The sequence below is a fragment of the Meriones unguiculatus genome, chromosome 1, assembly GCF_030254825.1.
Source record: "Meriones unguiculatus strain TT.TT164.6M chromosome 1, Bangor_MerUng_6.1, whole genome shotgun sequence".
In the NCBI taxonomy this organism is placed as follows: domain Eukaryota; kingdom Metazoa; phylum Chordata; class Mammalia; order Rodentia; family Muridae; genus Meriones; species Meriones unguiculatus.
In genome coordinates, this window is record NC_083349.1 from 103,775,053 (window position 1) to 103,795,934 (window position 20,882).

The window sequence follows — 20,882 nt, forward strand, 5'->3', positions numbered from 1 at the left end:
TTTTAAGTAGAAATTAAATGTTCAGCAGTTGTGGAAGGGCTAACAGGCCCAATAATTGTTAAGCCAGTTAGAGTACACTCCTAAAGGCAGCCCCCAAGGTCTATTCCCTTATTTGACTACTTCCTTATGCCTGACTAAAACTTCAAATTCCAGCTATCAAAACACCAATGTCCAGCAATCAAAATTCATTATCTGGCTAACATGTCCCATCAGGACTTCCCAACTCACCCTATCACAGACTTCCCCATTTCCTCTTTTAAAACCACTCCTGCAGAAACACCTGTCTTTATCCTATTCAGAGGCAGTGCCCAGGCCCCAACCCTATCCCTCCAGGGTAATAAATCTCCTTTGTTCTGAGAACTTGGTGTCTGGGTGTGTTCTGTGTTTACTCTGGGGACCCCTTACAGTGATAGCACTGAAGAAGAATGAGTTCAGAATTAAAGATCTCTAAGGTCTTACGTACTCAGGAGGAGGCTGGCGGTGGTGTTTTATTGTTGTTGCCTTGATTTGATTTCAGTTTTTTTTAGACAAGATCTTAATGAACAGCTCAGACTGCCTTTGAACAAATTTACTATGTAGCTGAAGCTAGCTTCGAACTCTAGCCTCTCAAATGCTGAAATAGTTCATGTGGGTCACAAGCCTGCCTCAGATTAACTATGTTGATATTAGACTTTGTTAAATAGAGTGTGTGTTCCAATTATAAAACAAAGAAGACATATTGTGTAACTTCCAAAACACAAATAGAGAAAAATGGAATATAGCAAACTTTAAGAATTCAAAAGAAGGTGAGAGACAGAGACAGAAACAAGAGAGATAAAAAAAAAAAAAAACATGTGATACTAAAAACTAAAGTTACATAATATTTTAATGACCACAGTGTAGATTGTCTCAATTCACAATCAGTGAGTAAAGCCTGTCACTAAATGGCAAACAAGGAGACAGGCCTGAGGTCAGCTCAGTTTTTATGAGGTATAAGGTTGTTCGTGTATACGTAAGAGGACCAGCGAGATACCTCTCATCAACTCAATCCCTTTAAACTGCCTATTCTAAAACCTTGACACTACCTAAAAGCAAGTTCTTTATGCCAAAAATAAAAGAAGACACTGACTGATGCAGTAGGAAAAGCAAGGGATGGGAGAAGTACAAAGGAGGTCTGTGCCGTTAAGTCCACCACAAAAAGAATGAAACTCACAAGAAGTTGGCTACCAGGTGTCCAGCCAGTCTAAGGAAAATCACTCAACACTTCCTACGTGAATGGGCCATGCATTCAGATGGTCATCTCTAGCACCTGGTAGCTCCTGTTTTCCTTTGGATTTCGGAAAAGGAACTCTTTGCCTGCATAATGGAGCCAGAACTCCTTGAAGAAATCTGCACTAAATTTAGCAGGGCCAGATGGTACAGTTCCTCTGCTAGTTCAGAGTATGCAAAGCTAGATAGATGGTTCTAATCAGTCTTATCAGGGAAACAGATGGAAAATTCTTTCCAGAAGTTAATCCTTTAGTCTGATTCCAAAAGGAGGCCACGTGGTTCCTCTGGGCTGTGTATGGCAGTACTTTCTCATCCTCCATTCATTTTACACGTGTTGGGGAATGACGTGCAGGGGAACTGTGCCTGAGATACAACGGAACTAGGAACATGACAGCAATCTTCTTTACTTGAAGAAAGCATCTTTCCAAATGTCCTTCCCTATTCCCAATTTTCAAGGAAGTTGTGATGCTTACTGATCACTGAGTAGCTAAAATAGAACATTGAACAGGACTAGGAACCCCAAGACTAGGCTTCTCCTTTCTTCTCATGCTATTTCAGCTTAGTCCTTTTGAGGGACAGTAAGCTACTCTACCACACTGCTCTTCGGAGCCCATCTTAATCATAAATCAACTAGATGAGTGAGTGCCCCCTCTTGTGCAATGATCCCTGCGCTGTAGGTGCAGGAGTTGTGTTGTAGCTGGTTGGGACTGGGCACCTCAGCTCTGCATCTTGATTAGTTGTGGTTTTACTGTAACGGTCTCCAACCGTTGCAAAGAGAAGTTTCCATGGGAGGGGGTAAAATTTATCTAGGTGTATAAGAAGAAACATTTGGAATGGAGTTGGGGATTATGTTGTTTTAGTAAAGTGGCTATTATAGACTCTCCTCTAAGATCCACGACTTTACTAGGTCGATGGCCGTTTCCAGTACCAAGATTTCCGTCTTGCTGAGTGAGTCTTAAGTCTGAACAACAGCAATACCAGTAGACTTGTTAACGTGGATGGGGTTAGGAATAACAAAAAATGATAAGTCTTCAACCCTCCACAAGAATTATGAGCAACTAAGGAAAGCTCAGTATGGGAGAAATGGTCTCCCCCAGGGACAAGCACACCTACGGGTTTCCTGATATAAAATGGTCAGCTCCGGAAAAGGTACACATACAAGTTACATTACACAGACTGAGAAGGAAGCATTTATATATACGCAGACATATCTATATCTATATTTACATACATATATATATATATATCATGTTTTAGTGACATCTATTGTTGGTTATCAATTTTACTATAACAGGAATTAACTAAATTCCAAAAATGGAAGGCATATTTGTAAGAGTTTTTGCTTAGTCTGAAGTAGAAAAATCCACTTCTAATCGAGATCTTGAGGTAGAAAGGCACACCTTTATTCTGGACCACACCTTCTGCTGAAGGCCTATATAAGGACATGTAGGAATAAAGCTTTTGTTCTTTGCTTGCTCTCACCTTGCTAGCACATCCATTCCTTCACTGGCATTAGAACCTGCTTCCTCGGTATTCCAGCATATCCTGAAGACCAGCTGAGACATCCAGCCTTGTAGACTGAGCAACTACTGGATTTTGGACTTTCTGTTTACAGCTAGCCATTGTTGGTTTAGCTAGACCACAGCCTGTAAGTCATTCTAATGAAACCCACATATGTGTATACATACATAGAGAGAGATTTGTTCTGTAAGTTTTGTTACTCTAGAAAACCCTGATATTACAATAATATATAGAGTATAAATACTATATATAAAGCTATATAAGTATATAGTATCTATACTATATATGTGATATATAATATATATGAAATCTGTATTTTATATGTGATATATAGATGAAGCCACAATTTTTAAAAAGTGACCATGAATTTGAAAGAAACCAAAGGGGGAGTTCATAGGAGAGTTTGGAGGAGGAAGGGAAAAACTGAGATGCTTAAGTTTTATTTTTATTTATTTATTTTGGTTTTTCAAGATAGGGTTTTCCTGTGTAGCCATGGCTGGCCTAGAACTAGCTTTGTAGACCAGGCTGGCCTGGAACTGAGAGATCCTCTTATATCTGACTCCCAAGTTTTAGGGTTAAAGGTGTGTACCATCATGCCTGGTGATTAAATTATAACCTCAAAAATTTTTAATTAAAAAAAAACTTGTACTGTCAAAACATAAAGTGTATGTATTTCTTACTTTCATGAGGCACTTTGTAAGTTCCTTGATGCTGTTGTCCACATGATGTCATCTCTTACAGAAGAGGCTGAGAAGTTTGAGTTGGCACTATGACACTGTCTGCTCAAGGTTTCCACCTCCTTCCGCCACCACTTTCAACTACAGTCTCAACCTGCCTAGTCTACTTTTGCCCAAGGTAGGCATTGGACCCAAGCAAAGCCAGTCACTGGCACCTTCTTGCTTTGCTCACTTGGGAGCACTGCAGAAGCAAACACCGCTTCAGGTAGATTGTCCCCTAACCCTTGTGGTTTTCAGATGTGAAATCAGATGACTTCTTTTCTCTAGCCAAGTTCTAAGATAAACCTACAACCTATGAACTTTTTCTGAGTGTCCACAGCATTCCAAGTGCTAAAGGGGAGAAAAGAGCTGGGTCTCAAGCTGGAGTCAGTTCCCCAGTTTGAAATATGTTTGTCTTCAGTTGGATCTCGTCCAGAGAGGAGAGTCCTGCAATCAAAATATCTCATATTAAACCTCTTGAGAGAATAAACCCCAGTCTCTGCTATAGTCAAAGAGACATGATCTCTCTTTTATGCAAAAACTCTTTGATCTCATTTGAATACAATATTAGAAAGAAGCAAAAGTAGGTGAGGAGGGGAAGAAGGAGGGGAAGACATCTCTAGCTGGAAGCTGGAAGCTGGAAGCCTTTGTAATATGTTCATATTTATGAAAAGATCAACTCATTTTGACGTCTTGGCCCTTGGGTGCTTTCATTCCTTCCTTAGATGTTCCACTTTGGCTCATTCTTCCCAGCCTTGTGTTTTGCCTTTGAAACTATCCCTCCTCCTAGCCAAGCTCCACTTTCCTTGTTAACAGATTTGTCAGAAGCAAAAGAAGGTCTAGATCATTCACCTTCATGTCACCGTGGTAGAGGACAACTTTCTACACTCTGGAACACAGCTTAATGAACTTTTGCTGACTTACAGGTTTGTGATTCTAAAAATCATAAATCCTTATTAAAAAGTTAACATATTGCACCGCAAAGAAAAATGAGATTCTCTAATCACAACTTTGTGAAGGCTGAGTTGGTGCATGTGTGCAGTAGCCTGCAATGGCCCTCAGCCAGCCTCATGGACTCTTGTGTAGCCCTTACTCACACTGAATCAAGGCAGATCCTCTCTGGCCAACATGAAAAGTGACAGTTCAACTTCCAAGGTAAGGACATAAAAAGCATTGCCTCATTCTGAAGGAATTCTGATGCCACGCCAGGAAGATATTGTTATTTCCTCCAGTAAACTTCTGCCCCGTTTGCATTCTCCATGCTTTCTGCAAATCTCCAAGTGCGTAATTGAGTTGACAGAAACTTACTAAGATGTAGACAGAAAAATAAACATTCAGATCCCTGAAGTCCAATGAACCTCAAGTAGTTAACATAGGAAGATATCGTCACACTGACACAATGTAATCATTTCTCAAAACTCAAAGACAAAGTAAATAAGGAAAAGCAGCAAGGCAAGAAAGAAAGCAACTCACCACATAAATAGAAAACTTTCAGAAGACAATTCTCAGAAAACCTTGTAGTCCACGAAAAAAAAAATGGAATGATGTATACAGAAGCTGAAAGAAAAAAAAAAAATCTGTCCGCCAAAGATAATAAACCTGGCAAGGCCATCTTCCAGAAATGAAGAAGAGAAAAGGGACTTCCCCAGACACACAAGAGGTGTGAGGCTTCATCACTAATTAGACATGCCTTAGGAGCTAAAGAGAGGTCTTCACAGTGAAAAGTTATTAACTAGCTGTGTGGAAGTATCAAACTCATCTCTACGGGCGGAGCAATGGCTCAGTGGATTAGGGTACTGGTTGTTCTTACAGAGGACCAGGGTTTGGCTCCCAGCACCCACATGGCAATTCACAACAGCTATTCCAGCCCAAGTGGAGCTGATGCCCTCTTCTGGCCTCTGCACAGACACCACAGGAAGACAAAATACCCATCCACTGAAAACAATAAATAAAATTTAAAGACGTTAAACTCATCTCTGTTAAAAAGTGAGTATCTAGCAAAGTTCAGAATGCGGCTACTCCTCCACCTACAATGGTACCACACCCCCAAAAGAGCATCAGATGTCAAAAATATTATGAGTCAAAAAAGCAATTATTTCACCAAACCTTCCATGCATTGCAGCATGACAATACAGTTGGGTATAGAGGGCCAGTTGGTTGTTCTGTATCATATGCCTGTCAGGGAACTCATGGCCACTGTCCAGTATCATCACAGAATAAATGCTGTATATCACTGGCTGGAAAAAAAATGATCAAAATATGATATTTGAAATATGATTCCAATAGAATGGGCTCACTTTTGACCATCAAAAGACTAAAAATAAAATTGTAAGCCCATAGTAAGTATGAGCCCATATGTATTCTAATGCCATAATGGTGATGGCCTAGTCACTTTTAAGTATTGCATGAAAGTAGAATTCAAAATATATTAATATTAGCTATAGCTACATTATTGTATTAATAGATTCACAATATAGAATGACGTAAATTGTGACATCAATAACAAAAAAAGGTATTGTTTTCAGCTTGAAACAGATGGCTAAAAATATCAGATGTTTTATGTAAGCCTCCGGTGGTAACAACAAAGCAAAGCCTGTGGAGCAAACAAGAGATAAAAAGTTAGGAATCAAAGCAGACTCCCACAACAACAACAAAAATTAGACCACAAAGGAGTCAGCCTCCGGGGAAGAATGAACAAAAGATCTCTAAAACAGTGGGCCACGAGCTGGGGAAATGTCTCTGCTGTTTAGTGCTCGCTGCCCAAGCACGCTGAGTTTGCAGCCCCATCACCCACATGAAATATCAGGTGTGGCGCACCCACCCCTTTTCAGGGCAGGTGTATCCTAGGGATTTGCTTGTCAGCCGGTCTAGCCGATTAGCAAGCTCCAGGTTTGGTGAGAGACCCTCTTTCAAAAAAAAAAAAGTGAGTTGGAGAGTCATAGAAGACATTCAACATAACTTGTGGCCTCCATACATGCACATATGGACAAGTACATCCATGCACAAACAGGTAGACACATGCATACACCACATATACACAGGAGAGTAGAAAGCAACTAAAAATTACACTATAGAGTCCCTACCTATCAGTGGTTGCTTGCTAAATGGATTGAGTCAAAAGCCATAAAGTGGCTGCATGAATAAAAACCAAAGATTCAACTCTGTGTTGTTTACAAGGGTCTGCTGTCGGCCACTCTGAAGGTAAAGGGATGCAAAGGGGCATTCCATGTGCAAGATAAGCCAAAAGAACAGAGGTAGCTACAAATAAAAGATGCCAAGTCAACAGCTGTAAAACAAGACAAAAGAAATGCATTAAATGATAAAGGAATTAATTCATAAAAGGCTCTAATAACTATAAATACGTGTGATTATTATTGAAATGCTTAGATATTTGAACAGGACTTCAGGTAGAAATACACAATATAATCATAGGAAATTTAGACACCTAGCATTCAGTAATGGAAAATAAGCCAAGGTAGAAATGATAGAGTTGAACAATACACCCTAGGCTGAATGGACATAGCACTGAGGAGCTTCCATCCAACCATGGAACATGCATTCTTTTAAGCACACTCAGAACAGCCTCCAGAATAGGCCAGGTATTAGGACATAAAACAAGTCTTAACAAATTACAAAAGACTGAAACCTTGTCAAGTCGCTTTTCCAACCACAACAGCGTGGAACAAAACAAAACAAAACAAATCTATAATGGGCTAGAGCTGGGTATCATGAACTGTAATGTTAGTACTTCAGAAGCAGAGGCAGGAGGATTAAAAGTTTGAAGCAAGGTTGGGCTATATACTGAGTGGGAGGCCAGCCTGGTAAACACAGGGAGACCCTGTCTATATACAAATAAATGTTCAAAAATTAAATTAACCAGGCTTGGTTGTTCCCACCTTTAATCCCAGCACTCAGGACACAGAGCCACAGATCTCTTTGGGTTCAAGGCTAATCTCGTGTATATAGCAAGTTTCAGGCTAGTCAGGGATACATAGTTGAGACCAAGCCTCAAAAACAGAATAACAAAAATTTAGCCTCACAATAGGTGTATCAATTTCTATGAGAGATAAACCGGGAGTTGCTAGACTTCTTTCTATTCCTGTGTGTGGGTGTAGGGCAAGGTTAAGAAAGAAGAAGCTGGGTGGGAGAATGAAGGAAGGGATAAGGAAGTGCCCGTCATGTTCCATCATGTAGCCTTAGCCCCTGACCTTGTGGTTTCTAGAGAAAGGCCCTCACCTCCCTGGTTACTTCTTCCATTTATGTAACACATGGCTTTACTTGGAACAGATAAAACACTTTGTCTATATCTCTGTTTCTTGCAAGCTGGCTAAGACTCTAGGCAGCTTGCACCTTCTCCCAGACTCACTGTTCTCTCAGGACTTTGGACTGAGTATATGGAAAGGGAGTCCCTACAAGAAGGGAACCGGCTGTGTGGTCACTACGAGACTCCAGAAATGAGGAGAAAAGGAACAGGAATGGAAGAACAGTGCGGAGAATAGAAGACACATTTCACAGAAAGGGTGCCCAATTGGGTTCACGGTGGGTGAAGGGCATGATGGAGGGATGTATGGCCACAGCTGCAGAGTGATGTCAGCACCTCAAGGACCAAGAACCACACAGCAGACATCGATGGAGGACTCGATTCTCATCTCAGAAACCCTGTTTGAGGAACATCAAGAAGAGCGATACTGCAGACAACTAGACAATGGTGGACATACGACGTAAGCTCCAATTCTCTCAAAGCTGTTTAAGGAAGCTCAGGGTTATTTGCACACTGGTGGCAAAAAAGTGTACCTGGGGAGAATGGATTTAGAGAGAAGTGGGAAACAGTGACGTTTGTGGGGAGAAGGTGAAGTTCTTTGAAAGGTTAGAAGGACTAAGAAGATGGCTCAGTGGGTAAGAGCACTTGCCACATGAGCATGACCACCTGAGCTCAATTTAAAAAGCCAGATGTGGCAGTACACATCTGTAATCCTGGCACTCCTATGGGAAGATGAGCAGCACAGACAGGGAGATCAGCTGAAAACTCTCTTACACAGCACAATGACAAAACAAGAGAGACCCTGCTTCAAAACAAGGTGGAAGGAGAGGACCCGCTCCCCAGAAGTTGTCCTCTAACTTCCACATGAATGCTATGGCACAGGCACACTAGCATATGTGCACACACACACAAACAAACACATATACAAATATACATACACAAACATACACAACACACAAACACACATGAAAAACACACACAAATATATAAAACACACAAACACACACAACACAAATATACACACACACACACACATCAATTAAGTGTTTACAGTAGGAAGAACACCAGGACCAAGCAGTGTCTAATCCTGGAAAAGGTTAGGATCTTCAAAGGCAAAAAGATCAAAGAGGATAAAAGCTGAAAAACATTATTCACCTGGACAGTTTCTCCCTGGCTTTCAGTGAGTTTGAGGACAGAGGTCAGATTTGTTAACTTCAAATTGTGATGGAGAAAAGAGAAAATCATGGTGTGTGTGTGTGTGTGTGTGTGTGTGTGTGTGTGTGTGTGTGTGTGGAGGGGTGACAGGTGGAGGGTTCCAGAAGGAAGATTATTTCACAGGGAAATGCAGATATTTGACAGAAAATGACCTAAGTAAAAGACAAAGAAACCAAGAAAGGAGGTACTGAAAAAGGATGGTTAATGACAGAAGAGCCTTAGGGTGGTGTTATCTGAAAAACACACCTCAGGACACCCCAATGGCACAGTCACCACTGTTTGTCTTTGTTGGCCAGGCCCCTAGGACAAAAGAAACCTCCTTAGTTCTCAGGGAGAATCAAGTATAGCAAGTGTTTTCTCTTTCCCTGTCTCAAACTTCTGTCCCAACCTCCTTGTGGGTCCCTGGATTTACTTACTGTTTTGTAAAAGTAAACACTGGCACACTCAGCCCAGATTTTTTGACCTTCACGGAAGATCAAGTTGTGTCTGGCATTGCTATAAGCACCTCACTTCCAAGTGCTTAGAAAAGCAAACAAAAGGCCTGGAGAGATGGCTCAGCCGTTAAAGGCTAGGCTCACAACCATAAATATAAGAAAAGCAAACAAAAACAAACAAAGAGAAAACAATCGCAGAATCCAGCTTGCTGCTACTCACTAATGCTTAAAAACTGGGATGTGACCCAGATGTCCCTCAACTGAGGAATGGATACAGAAATTGTGGTACATCTACACAATGGAATATTATTCAGCAATAAAAAAACAAGGAAATCATGAAATTTGCAGGTAAATGGTGGGAACTGGAAAGGATCATCCTGAGTGAGGTATCCCAGAAGCAGAAAGACACACAGGGTATACACTCACTCATAATTGGACATTAGTCATATGATATAGGATAAACCTACTTAAAAATCTGTACACCTAAAGAAGCTGATCAAGAAGGAGGACTCTGGTTAAAATGCTCAATCCCCATCCTAAAAGGCAGAGAGGGTGGACGTCAGAAGAGGGAGAAAACAGGGAACAGAACAGGAGCCTCCCACAGAGGGCCTCTGAAAGGCTCTATCCTGCAGGGTATCAAAGCAGATGCTGAGACTTATGGCCAACCTTTGGGCAAAGTGCAGGAATCTTATGAAAGAAGTGGGAAATAGTAAGACCTGGAGAGGACAGGAGTAACAGAACCAAAACATCTGGGCACAGGGGTCTTTTCTGAGACTGATACTCCAACCAAGGACCATTCATGGAGATAACCTAGAACCCCTGCACAGATGTAGCCCATGGCAGTTCAGTGTCCAAGTGGGTTCCAGAGATAGTGTCCTGTCTCTGATATGAACTGATTGCCCTGCTCTTTGATCACCCCCTGAAGGGAGAGCAGCCTTACCAGGCTACAAAGGAAGATAATGCAGCCAGTCCTGATGAGACTTGATAGACTAGGATCAGAAGGAAGGAGAGGAAGACCTCCCCTATCACTGGACTGGGGGAGGGGGATGGGTGTAAGAGGAGGAGGGGAGCAGGGAGGAAGCTACAGGGGGGATACAAAGCGAATAAATTGTAATTAATAAAAATAAAATTGAAAAAACACAAAAAACAAAACAAACAAAAAAAAACTGGGATGTGAAAGCTAACGACATACCCCTCCCTTTCCTTTCCCAGACCCCAAAGGCTTCAGAGAGTCATTCTTCCAAGCCCAGTCTCACCCTCTTCCCAAGCAGTCCTGAGCTGATTTGTCTAGTTTCATTCCCAATACACTTCAGGATTTAATTCTAAACTGCCTCTGCAATTTGCTGTCTTCTATCCTTCAGTAAAACCTCACCTATTTGTAAATCAGTGTAGTCCCTTTTGAAATTTTAATCACTTTCCAGCCGGATACCAGCTCCCTCCCCGCTTCATCCAGTCCTGCCCTCACTCTTCCTCTCCCCATGCTTCCCACTACTTCTTTTCAGATAAGGAGGGTCTTAAGTGGTACAACCCACCCTGGTACCTCAAGTCACAGGAGGACTAAGCTCATCGTCTTACACTGAGACCAGAAAAGGAAGCCCATCTTTGGGAAAGGGATCCAAAGGCAGCAGACAGAGTCAGAGATAGCCCTGTTCCCATTGTTAGGGGACCCACACAAAGAGCAAGCTGCACATCTATATAGGGGTTCTAGGTCCAGCTCATGCATGCTCTTTGGTTGGCGGTTCAGTCTCTGTGGGCCCCATGGGCCCAGGTTAGTTTACTCTGCAGGTCTTCTTATGGTGTCCTTGACCCTTCCAAATCCCTCAAGCCTTCCTTCCACTCTTCCACAAAACTCCAAAGCTCAGCCTATTGTTTGGCTATGGGTCTCTGTATCTGTTTCCATCAGCTGCTGGATGAGCCTCTCAGAAGACAGTTACAATAGGCTCCTGTCTGCAAGCATAGCAGAGCATCATTAATAGTGCCACAGGTTGGCTCTCTCCCATGGGGTGGGTCTCAGCTTGAGCCAGACTTTGGTTGACAATTCTCTCCATCTCTGCTCCATCTTAATCCCTACATTTCTTATAGGCAGGACAAAGTTTGGATTGAAAGTGTTATGGTTGGATTGTGTCCCCCTCCCTCCACTGGAAGTCTGGCTACAGGAGGTAGATGGAGACTTCAGGCTCCATATCCCACTGCTAGGAGTGTCAGCTAGGATCACCCCCACAGACTTCCCTCCCCTCTCTCAGAGGCATGACCAGGAGATAGAAAGGAATCCTAAATAGGGTTATGCATTAAGTGCCAAGGTCAGCTTTTGGAAGTAAAGTTAAACATGAAAGACTAAAAGGGACTGTTCCCAAGTCACTTAGGTAAGTGACTTTCATGAGACTTGTATTTCCCCATTCTTTATTAATGGTTTTGCTTTCCTACCAACATGCACAGGTAAAACAGATAGGATTTACCTCTCAGGCTGATCCTGGAACTCAGGGTAGCATCTGCTTCCTACAGTCTTTACTAGTGCTTGGTTCTTTACACACAAGGTGAAGATACGTTGGCTTATTATGTTGGCTATTTTGTTTATTAACATATTATGCAAGGATTTATCGTATAATTATTAACATATTAATAGTGTGTGTATATAGTGCATTGCATCACTGTAAAAATACCATATAAACCCTTATATTCTTTGCAAATAAAATGAATAATTTAAGCAATTCAATAACATATTTACATTAAACAATAGCTTATCAAGCCCGAGCTTTGTCCAATGGGTGTATACCCATTGTAGATGCACTGAAACAATTTCATTGAAGACATATGGCATTTTAGGTTCAGACGCCTGATCACTATTTATAGCTCTGTTCCAGCGCAGAAAATGGAAAGTGAATTGAGAGGGCCAGGAAAATCCCCCAGCTTTTGGAGCATTCCCAGCGAGTGAGCCATGCAGCAAACGGGCATTACTTGCATTTCAGACATTGGTATTAGCTTTTCTTCTGCGTCTGGAATTTTTCTGACTGCTCTAAATCTACCTTCATAATCAAACCCTTGTGTAACCAGAAATGAACCCCAAATAGTACTGCTGCAGTTGGCCGTAGCTCCTCTTCAGGGCTCCAGGAGCCTGGATTTCCTCGTCTCCGCCTTTGGAAACCTACAGGGTTCTCTGGTTTTATATGCTCCTCCACAGGTTTATTTTTGCATCTCCTTATTGAGCGCATAGAGCTATCTTTATCACCCCAGCTGACTGGCATGGGAGTCCCCAGGGCAGAGAGTCACACTACACTATTGAAGCATGCTTCCTACCCTTTAATGAAACATCAGCAACTAGTCACAATGCTAGAACTGTGTGTGTGTGTGTGTGTGTGTGTGTGTGTGCGTGCGTGCGCATTTTAATTGCTAAAAATGTCTTCCTTTTGATGCAGTTTTAGAAGCACAAAATCACAAATGCTTTCTGGAACTCTGTTTCAGTCTGTATAGAAGAATCTACTCTGAGCCTAGATTCACCGGGATCATTGTGATGATAAAATAAAGTCTATTACAAATATGTAATCCAGATTTGTTTTGAATCTGCATTACTCTCCTGCCGGTGTTGTATGTGTGTGTCTGGCAGATACACGAGTCCTGCACGGAAGCCAGGAGTCAGGCATGGGTGTCTAGCAGCTGCCACCTCATCTTTGGAGACAGAACATGGAGCTTTCCATTTGGGGCATACTGGCAGTTCCCCAGCATCTTTCTGTTTCTGTACCCCAAGTTCTGGGGCTATAGAGGCAGGCCATCACTTCCAGCTTTTATGGGGGAGGAGGTTTTAAGGATGCAAACTTAGGTCCTCAGAACTGCTCAGAAAACACTTTACCCACTGTGCCCCCTCCCCAGCACTGTTTACTTATGGCTTCAATTGAGAAATCAGTAGTTTCTCAGACCCATCAAACTTTGAGATGTTCTAATAGACCACATGACAAAAGCCATCAGTTCTTTGCCTGCTTTTAACTATTTAGCTTAGTTGAGACCCCAAAGGGTTACCAACAATCTGGGTAGGATGGAGATTCTGGACCCCAAGTGGTAGATCATAATCCAAATGTTACATGTGTGGACACTCACAGCAGCCGCTAGACACTCAAAGCTACCAAGCACTTGAAATGGAGCCAGTCTGAATTCAAAACAGAAACTTCAAAGATGGTGGGGGGGAGAAGGAAAATGTAAAGTATCTCATAAACTGTTTTTGGATCTATCATGTGTTGAATCGGTAATGATCTAGAGCCAAGTGGTTAAATGAAATTATTTGCTAAAATTTACTGAACCTAGTTATTTCGATTATATTTTAATGCGGTCACTTGACAAGGTGAAATAAGCCACGTGGCTCACCTGTGGCTCGCTGTAGATCCCTGTGGGATGCCACTGGTCTTAAGGCCTCCCTAGTACAAAGCGGTGTAGTCTGAGCTACTGCAGAATTTTAGTCCAGACCGAATTCATTGGAAAACAAATAGGACAAAGGTTGTAACAGCCTTTGCTTGCTCAGCTCCCCCATGCTCGGAATCTAAATACTTTACATCACAACAGCCATGGGCATAAGCCGGTAAAAGGTGAGTGGCACCTCACCTCCCTTAAGCGTATCCTGGTTGATAATACACTCTTCATTTTCATCTAAGGCGTCATTGACTATTCCCATATCATGGCATAGAAACTGGACGGCAAATCATGAATCATTCATCCTGAGTTTCTGCTCACCACCTTCACCCCTACCCCCTAGCCCTATCTACTGCCACTAAACAAAGCCAAGAGATCATTTTGCAGAAATAGAAACATGAATGTGATTGTTTCAAGTTCAAGTTAAGTAGAAAGTAAAAATTTTAACAGTTCATGTCTGGGCTGCAGGCAGCTAGTCTGATGCAGGAAAATTCCAGAGATATTGCTGAATAGTGTTTCTGGATTTGTGTGCAGGGAGGAGTTCCCCGCATAGCAGTAAGCATAAACTATTCAACACCAATTCCTGGTATGGATTACCATATTGTTGAATTCAACACACATGGGGGGGGCATGCTGCCAGCAAAGAATCGTGTGACTGCTAGTAAAAAAGAAAAAAAAAAATAGTGATTTCAGCAGTAGATTGAGAACAAAACAATAATATCTGAAGTGAGCTCAGGAATAAAGCGGAGGAGACGGGGTGCCACTGAAATTCCCAGTCGGATCTGCTGACATCTTGTCTGCCTGTAATTGTTTTCTGCCATTCATTTCCTCCAATTGTCAATTATTACTAAAACAATTACGGAAAAAAAAAGTGTGTGTGTGTGTGTGTGTGTGTGTGTGTGCATGTGTATGTGTGTGTGTTCTTTTCCTGTTGCCTGTGAATACAGTGAAGTCATGGAGGTGGCCAGCGCATCACAAGCTTTTCCATGACCAAGAGTTAACGCTGTCACAAACAGGATACGCTCTGAACCGGGTGAGGAGGCCACACATAGCGCTGAATTAGCACATATTGTCCACCATGACGGCAGGGCACAGGACAGAGTCTTTGTGTAGACAGTATTGGGCTTTGATGCTGGTTATAAAGTAGTGTGTATTCTTCACTGACAAGAAATCCCTGCTGTTAACATGTCAGCTTATGAATTCTCAAACGTAATTCATATATGTGTGTATGTATGTATGCACATGAAATTATATGTAAGTATACAAATATATTTATATAAATATATAATTTTTCACATATATATGAAAAAAAATGATCATACCACGAATATAATTTTATAGTCTTTTTTTTCACATGTAACATTAAAAACCTGACTATTTTCCAGCACCTTTAACTATTCTAAGGGCTCTATAAAATTCAAAATTATGGAATAATATTAAACAGCTCCCTTATTTTTGAATTTTCTGCTTAGTAATAAAGTGTGCCTGTTGCAAATAAAGATTCTTCTCCAGGGACTAAAGACTGTTCACCTGATAAGGGCGCTCGCTGCTCTCACAGGAAGGAGACCAGGGTTCAGTTCCCAGCATTCACATAACAACAGCTTACCATCCCACCCCCAACTGCAATTCCAGGGCTCCCAATACTCCCTTCTGGCATGCGTGGGTGCTGCACATGGGTGCTTCACCTCTGTCCATACATGCAGGCAAAATACAAACAAAAAAGTAAAAAGTGATTCCTTAAAAAGAAGTCTACATACAACGTCCGAAAGTGATTATTTCCTTGAAATATATTTCTAATTTAGAGTTTTAGCATAATAAAATAACATAATTCTTTTTCTTTTCTTTCTTCTCTTTTTTCCTGGTGTTGATCATGCACTCTAGAGCCTTGCACCTGCCAGGCAAATGCTCTACCACTGAAGGGTGTAGGTAATTTCATGAAGTGTTTTCTGCAGCCTTCCTAATACAAACAACCTCCAAAACAAAGCGGGCACCGCAGTGCAAGCTTGGGCCACACTCTTTAAGACTCCTGAGTGGCTTAGCCAGGCTAGTCTCTGCTGACGATTTTGAGCAGATGACCCCACTAGAGGGTAACCAGGTCCTTGTTTTGTTCTTCAGCACAATCTCTATTACAGTTAGAAAAATTATGGGGAAATGAAAAATGATGTAATAAGGGGGAAACAATAGGCAATAAATATATAACAATAAAATTAGGTATCATACCCATTCCTGTATACCCAGTACAGGAAGCTGAGACAAGATCGCCAGTTTGGGCTACAGAGTGAGACCCTGACTAAAAATATAAAAATAAAAAACGAAAAGGTGATTACAATAATAAGTGAAAGCTCTTTGTATAAACTATTTCCATTTCCTCAGCGATATTATCCCAAAGGCGAAGAATTCTATAATGTCCACTCAGATCTGAAACAAGAAAGGACCAGGAATCTAGGTTACACACAAATCTGGGCTTGGGTTGCATTTTCCACTGTCTTCGAGCTGCTGCAGTCCTGACCTGTGGACAGCTGGCACCGCCCTCCGCGCTCCACTCTTTCACCTTTCTCACGGGACTGCAAACGGAAGCTTCCCAGAACTGGGTGTGAGCATCTAATACGGTAACGCACATCAGTGTCCTGACATACAGTAAGTGTTCAGTAGAAGCAGGCTGCCGTTACTGCGCTGCCTCGGCTTCCTTCCCAGCTAGTCGGCGTTTCTAGCTGTTAACTGCTCTTCCACCTAGCTATTCCACCATCACCACAAACTCTATAATCTCTGATCATCTGCTCCCTCCCCCAGTCACTCCCTGGCTCGAAGCTACTTGTGATGGGTGTTCAGTGGACCATAAGTCACACCATCACACTCGGCCCTCTCTTCCGCTAGCCATCCTAATTAGTTTTCAGAGTGGGTCAATTTGCTCCCTAATGGACTTTTCATTTGCTTCAGAACCCAGGCCGCAGGGATCTGTTCTCCCTACCCTAGCAAGCCCTGCTTCAAGTCTTATCTATGCCATTGACCTGTCCAACATCTCTCAGTGTCCCATGACATCTTTCAGGCATGCTATCCCTCAGTCCTGCATCAGTCCCACGGCAGTGTGGCCTCACCCTCTCAGACATTCTCCCTGGTCCCACATACTCCATTCTCTGTTTTTGTCAAGCTGTGACTCTGCTTCCTGATTGGGTTGCCAGAGAGCAGAATTAAAAAAAAAAAAAGGACATCTAATTAAATATGATTATATGATTTCAGGTGAGAGGGTAATTGTTTTATAAACATGAGCCTTTCAATTGTCCCTGTGCAAGCCCAAGCAATAGGACATAGATATTAGAATGTGATTTTTTTTAACCAGAAATTTACACATCAGTAGACAACTTTCATTTTCTGTAACAACCTTGTTCCCTGAGTGGGCCATGTTCATTTCCGTCTCTGTCCAGGCTCAGGGCTTCTTTCCTACAGTGGATGTTCTCACCTCTTCTGTTCTCATATCTTTGCTCTCCAGGAACCAACTCAACTCTTCATGTCTCCATCAAGCCTCACTGACTGAGGTCCTCCTTATCTTCTATATCTTATCTCCTTCATCATCTATATCATTAGTTGGTTCGATATGGAGAATTCCTGTGTTTTATTTGATTCTCTTTCTCTAACTTATGTTGAGTGTGCCAAGATACGACAGGATTTTACAGCTAGGAGAACTTGCTGTGCTTTGGTGGGGTGATGCTGCTTTCTAGCTTGGATCGCAGGGTTTGAGGGAAGACAATGGGAATCTGCCAAGACCCTTCATCGGGCAGACCCAATGCACAGCACACCCTGTCCTCTGCCCAACTTGAGGCCAGATGGGGGTTGGGTGTGGCTTCCTGACCTCCGCCTGCTTCACCACACACCCTCTTTTACTCCTCCCATATGTTGAAGATTATACTTGCTGACATCTAAATCACTGCAGTTCCATGTGATCTTTTGACCCTGCTTTCATTCGTACGGAAACACGAGGCCCAGGGTGGCTATTCTATATAAACTGTAAACACACAGTAATTGTAGGCGTTATGTTAGGGGTGGTTAATAGAAAAGTGAAAAATTGCTGACAAATGTTTTTCTAAATTACCTAACTTAAAATACTCTCAAAAACCTGAAAATACCCCAAATAATCTATAAAGCTATTAAGCAATTCACAGAAAATGCATTTGAAATAACTGGAATCTCATGAATATATTTATTAAACTGGGAAACCAGAAACAAGGAGCAAGCAACAAGTCTTTGACAAATAGAAAACATAAATTTATAAACTAAAACCCAGAACTCATCATTTTATCTACTGCTGAAAACCTGATTCATCTTAAACCTTAATTCTCATAAGATAAGCATCTGAGTGTGTTCACTGTAAAAGTGTCTTTTTCTTTTTCTTGTGTGTGTGTGGTGTGCATGTGGGTATAAAGATGTGCAATTGACATGGGAGGCTTCCTCTCGTATAGTCACTGAGGCAAGGATCATCTAATGAAGCCAGAGTTTGCCAACCTGGCAAACTAGCCTGTCCAGCATTCATGTGGGTGCTGGGGATTGAAACTTCCATCTTCCTACTTGCTGCCTATTTGGCAAGCACTTTAATCAAACCATCAGCTCAGCTGGCAAAAGTGCTCTAGCGATTTTGGGAGGGACGAGTTCAGCAGCAGGAGATGTGGGTTATTGAGAGCAAGATCTCAGTCCCTGCCACATGTATGACGACTCAGTAGAACAAGACAGATTCAGAACTGACCTGAGAGTATTGTGGTGCCTTGAAAAATCAATATGGAGAGTGGCTTGTTCAGCTCTCTCATACTTATCTAGAGCCATTGTGTTTCCCTTTGTCTTTTCAAAACTTCAGTACAGGCAAGAAATCATTCTTTTTTCTATTAAAAAAAAATTATCTCTGTGAACCATTTCAGTGGGACGGCTTACAAATTTCGAGGCAGTAAAAAAACAAACAAAATAACAACCACACACACACACACACACACACACAAAAAAAAAAAAACAACCACAACAATAACAAGCACTTAAAATCTTTCAGCGTGGAAACGGGCCCAAGAGAGCTCCCCTGATCTAGAAAGGAGTCCCGGGCACCTCACCAGCTCTGGCAAGCTCTTCTGGCAATTCACAGAAAATGCATTTGAAATAACTGGAATCTCATGAATATATTTATTAAACTGGGAAACCAGAAACAAGGAGCAAGCAACAAGTCTTTGACAAATAGAAAACAAGCTCCTGGTTCTGCTTTTAGCCTTGCTGTCTGTCTTCTTGCTGCAGATTCTAAACACACCGCTCTCTCACAGGGAGGACCAGAGAGAGCAGCAAACTGCTTGCTTTCCTTCTCAACAACCCACAGAGCCCACTCCTTTGTCGGTCACTGTGCCGACATCAGTGAGCGTCTCTGCCACGCAAAGGTGGGTGTTACCTGCCTCAGAAGCACTCGGGCTCATCATTTAAACAAACACTCGCTTAGCAGCTAGGAATGCCCTTGAGAGCGCCCCGGGATTTTCTGAGCAGCACCAACTGTTCTTGGGTTCACTTAGCTGACCTCCCACCTCTCCGTTTCTAAGGGCAGGGATGTTTTTGAAGACACTCAGAATACGTGCAGCAGGAATGTTTTGGGAAATAAATAATAATTTAAATGTAAATAATTACTATGAATGGTTCTCATCACAGCAAAAGTTCAGTGCTGGGCTATTTTTTACCTTCTTATAGGGTTTGTGATTGCTTAAAAATGACTGATCAAGAAAGGAAAGGTTGTACCAGACTAATTTTCATCTTCATAATTTTATACAAAACTTAAGTTTCGGTAAAATAACTTGAGCAACAGTCTGGTTGTGTTTAAAAACACGCTTATTAAGTATATTCTAAGCCAGTATTGATGACAGAAATGGCAGATGGGTTCTTGATCAGCACAACAAAGAACACAACTAGTATCAGGCAGATGTTTAAGAAAAAAAAGACCATCAATGAGATTAGAGATGATGCTGAAATGAGAGGAATCTACCACAAGGGAACAACTACTATAAAGTACACATTTACTCTTAGGGCTCAGGGGGAGCCCGTGTGTGAGGCAGCTGGCTGTCTACTCTTGAGAGACACAAAGCTCACCAAGTATTTTCAGGAGGACCTGCCCTCAGATCACAGGTGCTGCCGGTGGCCAACATGCAAAGCCAATGAAATGTGTTAAGACACACCAGGAGGGAAACGTAGAACTGAGGCGTACCTGAATTCGCAGTCACCACAGTCAGGTAGTCAATAGAAGTCCAGGCAGTAGTGAGTCGGCCTTCTTTCCTCAGGGTCTTCAAAGTGTCTTTTCAGTGTGCCGGAACACCTGGAGATTGCTGTTCTCTCCTTGAAAAAGCTGTCATCACCTCCATGGCTCAAGTACAGTCCCAATGTGAAGAGTCAAAAAGAAAGAAAGAAATTTGCAAGCCAACTATGCCCAGCAACCGCTACTGTGAAGGGGCTAGGCTTTGGGCTCAAAGGAGTAAAGCAGGCCCACTTCCTCCTATTCTTTCCCGACTTAGTTTTCCGGCCTCCAGTGGAGCGTTGTTGTTTTTCCCCTTTCCTGGGCTATAAATAAGCTGCTGGTGTTAGTACTGAGGAAAGAAGAGGCAGGAAATGTATTTGATTTCAAAAGGCAGTCAGAGGTGCGCGCGCGTGTGTGTGTGTGTGTGTGTGTGTGTGTGTGTGTGTGTGTGTGTTCCTTTCAAGCCTACACCAGCAAACATGCTGAAGAAAATTTGGCCTAATTCAACTTTGGTGTGAACCTGAGAGTTTCAACTTACTGTCGCTAAGTCTCTGCTTGACTAGAAGTTGTCACTTCCCATCAGCAATGTGTGCATTTGGACATACATCGTTTTCTTCATTAAACTACCCCGAGCAGCTCTACACTGCAGCGTTTATTTCCTCTAAGATGAATTTCTAGTGGAAATGACTGAGGGCCAGGAGGAAGACCTTGCTTCTGTTCTGTTCTTTGCTTTATTTTCCTTCTCAGACCGTTTGGACGATGTCCTGTTACAGAACCCGAGCTAGCCTCAAACCCATGATCCCCCTGCCTCGGCGTCTCGAATACGAGAATTACAAAGCATGCACCACCAT

At 42.2% G+C, this 20,882-nt stretch overlaps 1 protein-coding gene across 1 annotated transcript in view; it reads right to left on the reverse strand.

The window, feature by feature from the left end:
• The window catches only part of Rasgrp3 (RAS guanyl releasing protein 3), a 96,358-nt gene extending 76,068 nt beyond the window's left edge, over positions 1-20,290 (reverse strand). The window contains exon 1 of the mRNA XM_021659492.2: positions 20,005-20,290. The gene's annotated coding sequence lies outside the window, so the exon portion shown is untranslated. The remainder of the gene's footprint in view (positions 1-20,004) is intronic.
• Positions 20,291-20,882: the final 592 nt, after the last annotated feature.